Here is a 5,196-nt window from a genome sequence, read left to right on the forward strand (position 1 = left end):
GGAGGACCTGTATGCTATAGATGGATGTATCCAATAGAGAGGTATCTATGTACGTTGAAAGGCTATGTGCGGAACAAAGCCTATCCTGAAGGTTCAATAGCAGAGGGATATATACTAGAGGAGTGCATGACTTTTTGCTCTCGCTTTTTGGATGATGTGGACACAAAGATTAATCGTCCAGAGTGTCATGAAAGGGTTGCAGTGAATGAACCACCAGCATGTTTAAGCATATTCAGCAACATTGATTATACTAAGAAAGGATTTGCAATTGAGCAACTTACTAGGCTAGATATGCAGCGGATGAGGCACTGGATATTAACAAATTGTGATGAGGTTATTCCATGGGCCAAGTAAGTAGTAACTTTAATTTACTTACATTGGAGTATGCACATACATGTTTTTTTGTTGACTTTGTATTCCCCCCTTGCCCGTTACTGTAGTATGCATAAGGATTTACTCAGAAAACAGTGTGTAAGGAATGTTGAACAACGTCATACAGAACAATTTGTAGGCTGATTCGAGTGTAGGGTGAAGTACAATTTCCTCACAGGTTTTATTGCTTTTAGTGCTCATGTACTTATACATTGTTCTTTTATACTTCTTGCAGATCAACATACTTTATGCAGAAAGAAAAACAAGTGTTTCTCAGGGACTTTCTCAGGGACCAGACCATCGGGCACGTGTTTTCAATAGGTGCTTCGTCAATGGATTTCTGTTCAGAACTGTTCATGTAGAGAAGAATCTGACTACACAAAATTCTGGTGTTGTTGTGAATGGTGATCCTACTACTGGCAACATCGACTGGTATGGTGTGGTCAAAAAAATTTACGCACTAGATTTCCCGACACAAAAGGAAGTCATCCTGTTTCCATGTGACTGGTATGATGTGCCAGCTGCCAGTAGGAGCAAAGGTAGAGGATTCAATAAGGATCAGTATGGTATTATAGATATTTATACAACTCGATTGCGATATTTAAATGAACCTTATATTTTGGGGACACAGGCTCAGCAAGTGTTTTATGTGAAAGGTTCAAAGAAACAAGATTGGAGCATTGTTATTAGAATGAACCCCAGAAATATGTTCTTCATGCCCGAATTAGACAACCAGGAAGAAATTGATGTTGATTCACTCGATGTCGGAGTGGGAGATATGATCAAATCGGGCACACATGAAGATTTGACAAACTGGACTAGGACTGGCATTGAAGGTGTCACCGGTGACGCATCTGTTATTGAAAAGGCTCTTGCTGAGTCCGTACCCGAACCAACAACTATTGACTTAGCAAATGAAGATGAAGAAGATCACACGGACGACTACATCGATGATGGATACATTGCGCCTGTGAATTCTATTGTGGATGGAGCGGAAGATGTGTTTTTTGTTTAATAGTCATAATTTGTAGTTCTTTGCAATTAACAGTAAATCTAACAATATAATAAACTGAAGATTTAGGATATGGCGACCTACCTGTTTCCCGCCGGACGGTGACCTACCCGTTGACCCTAAGGCGGCGTCGGATCCCAAGTTCACCGGAAGGCGGCGCTTGATCTCGGTGCGGCGGAAGAGCGGCGGCCAGCACAGGAGCTCGGGGCAGAGCGATTTGGGGCTTTATGTGGGAAGAAGCGAGCGAGACAGGGGAACATGGAAGAATTCGTAATGGGCTAGCCCACGTACGAAATCTGTTGCGCCAGAGTTCGTGGCAACAATTTTTAGTACCACCTCGCTCACGAAGAAGCTCCTTGCCATACTTAAAAAGGGAGGCCCACAAGCACCGTCAAAATTCTCTGACTTGCCATATGATACGCCACCTGATTCGCTACCTAACTGCTTGCTCTCGGTGGGCTCGGTTGGGCTCCCTCTGTGGTTGAGCCTTCTATTGGGCTCCCTATGAGGTTGAGCCTCATCGGGCCCCCTTCAGTAGTGGTCCTTTTTTTTACCTTTTATTTTTTTACTACATATATTGTGCATATTTTTAGATTAACGAACATTGTAGAACCTACCAAATTCCTAACAATTTTAGTTAAGACTTGTGAAACATATGATTACATGTGACTAAGTATGATTACATGCCACTGTCTCCGGGGTCTCTTCTTGTGTGTAGATGCGCATTTGGTTTTAAGCCGCTTGTGTATATGTGCCGCTTCAGCAGTAAGCGAGTACTAGATGTGTACGTCAAAATGGGCTGGGCGACTGATGTGACTTGATGTTGATCGCCACATTTGCATTGATTGCACTAGCTAACTTCTGCTATTACCTACTCCTACTCAAGTGAGTGTTGGATCCTTTGCACCGTGTTTTTAGGTTACTATGCTGACCGGTAACATTGGCAAAAACTCCAAGAACAAGATAAAACTACTAACTGGTTACCATTACCACTATCGTTAAAACATAAAAAGAACAAGTTCGACAACCAAAATAAAAGACCAGTTCATTACATTGACAACATTTACATATAAACTAGTTCTGGTGCACCTTCCGCTCCTTAAGCGCCGCCGCCTCCTCCCGTTCATTCCTTGCAGCCACGCGCCGGCGGAGTTCCACCTTTGAAAAAAACTAGGAATAGAGAACTTGCGTTGAGAAACATACATAAAGTTCACCTTGGACCAGGTGGGTACCGAGGGAAGATCGACAAGTGGTGGTAGGATAGGGAGGCAGCAATAGTCGCAGGGTAACCCGACCCTTTTGAAGGCCTCGATGAGCGTGCCTAGCAGTGACTTGTAGTAAGGCAACCTACAATAGTAGATGGCAAACCTACATTTTCAACATCCAAAACCAATCAGATGGTAGAAAGGATATACCAGCTTTCCGAGCGTTAAAGGAAACGCGAGTTCATACCAAATATAGATAAAGATGTGCTCATTTCGATCCTTGGGACGAAAGAGCATGGAGGACGCGTTAGAGGGGTTTCCTAAAAGTTGACCATCAAGGATGGGTTCGAGAGAGATAGGGCTAGCTACAAGAGCCACTCCTGTTACAAGGATGATCTAAGAGAGGTGGCAAAGAAAGCACAAGAAGCTAGGTTTAAGGACTTTTTGGTGGCAACACTTGCAGAGCAGCAACAAAGCGGTGAGGCCAATATACAGATACCGATGCTCATGCTATCACCTCTGCTATTGGGCTAAGCGAATACAGTTTATGCTCTGAGCAGCATCGACTCTACGATAGCACAACCATATCCGATAGATTCTATATGCATCAGTACTCCTTGCTCATTTCACATTCCAGTTGGCAGAGCTGGCAAGACAAAGGAGGTTGCCAAGGGCCTTGCGATTCCAGTTGGTGGTTTGTTTGAGGGAAAACCTATCCCGTGCTATTATTATGCGAAACAGTGCTTGAAATTAATTCAAACTATGATGATCACAAGATAGACATTCCCACTGTCGAAGGTATCCATTGCCTTGGACAAAGCGTCGGCAATACCATACTGTAGCATAAACGAGATATCATACTGTCTTTGGTTCCTTCTGAGCATGCAGTTGTGCACTCGCTACCGCCGGGTCCAGAACCACCAGTTGCAGCATCAGAAGAACAACGGGTGGCCATACTACCTGCTGCAACATTAGAAGAACAACAGGTGTCCACACCACCAGCTCCAACACCAGCTGCAGAGCCGATGGACTGGCCAGAAGACCATCCACCACCAGCTCAAGCATCACCACAACATCAATAGGTGGACCTACCAGAGGAACCACAACAACAACAGGTGGATCCAGATATACCGCCTCAAGTCATACGAGTTTACAAGAAGGAAGGATCAGACATTGCAGGAAGATGGCACGCGAGCAACAAAGCAGCCAAGATGGCGGACAAGATGACAGCCAAGACGGCAGACAATACGCAAGACATTCGACGACCGGGATATTACAGGCCCCGCACTAACATAAAGTACAACTTGATCATTGGAGTGAATGATATACCAGATTTATCGGATTGTCCTCAAAGATTTGAGTACGGTAAATCGTTACTACCTGATTGGGCAATCGCCGATTCCAGGTGAAATGCAAAGGATGCACAATTGGTACATGAGGGCATGTAGACTTGGGCTTAGAACCATATGGGCATGGTACTCACCAGATGTGTTCGGACCTCCATTCGATGAGGATTCCTACATCATCTTCGATTTTTGAGACATCCATGATGTGTTCCGCCTCTCAGAGCTAGAGTTACACCTCGTCAAATTGTGGTGCATGTAAGTGCTTCATCGATGCTAATATCTTGTATATATGATATGGCCTACATGTACTATGCATAACTAATTAATTGCGATACATTGTACGGGGTGCAAGAAAATAATGTGCATGTTGCAAAGCAGAAGGCTGGATATCTTGATCCTTATGCTATTTGTGAAGTTAGGCACAACTTCCCAAGCAAGTGGGGAGACAACCATGACAAGCTAGCTAAGTGCAAGACAAATAAGGAGAAAAAGGCGAAACGACTAGAAAAACATAAAAAAGCTACGAGGAAGGTTTCAGCCTACATAGCACATATGATGATTACGTGGCAAGATAGGCATCCCATATGGGCGCCCTACAACTTCCAGTGAGTCAATTCTATCATTTGTTATAATAAATACACTTGCTTATTCATGCCTGAAAAAACCTTATCTAATATTTTTGCAAGGGTCACTGGATTGCTTTTATGATACAACCAAACACAGGAAATGTTACCGTATTTGACTCATTGGATTAGGACCAAAAGAGATAAAAAGAATTTATATTCATCCTACAAAAGTTAGTGAATTTCTTGTTGTGTACACTTACATTATGCAAATTGTTACCCCTAAAGATTATATATAAACTACTCATTTTTTTAAAAAAAATAGGGCTTACCAGTACAACATTAACAGAGGAGGGATTTATAACCCTGAGAGATCGGTAGAAATGGATGTTTGCACAAACTTTCCATACCACAAGCAACCATCTTGTTTTGTACACTACAGGTATTACGTGTTCGAGCACATCAGGGTGCTCGGGAGATACACAACTGATCCCGAACGTGTAAGGGGTTACTCTTTCACCACACACACACACACACACACACACACACACACACACACATATATATATATATATATATATATATATATATATATATATATATATATATATATATATATATATATATATATATATATATATATATATATGTATATATATATGTGTGTGTGTGTGTGTGTGTGTGTGTGTGTGTGTGTG

The sequence above is a fragment of the Setaria italica genome, chromosome I, assembly GCF_000263155.2.
Source record: "Setaria italica strain Yugu1 chromosome I, Setaria_italica_v2.0, whole genome shotgun sequence".
Classification (NCBI taxonomy): domain Eukaryota; kingdom Viridiplantae; phylum Streptophyta; class Magnoliopsida; order Poales; family Poaceae; genus Setaria; species Setaria italica.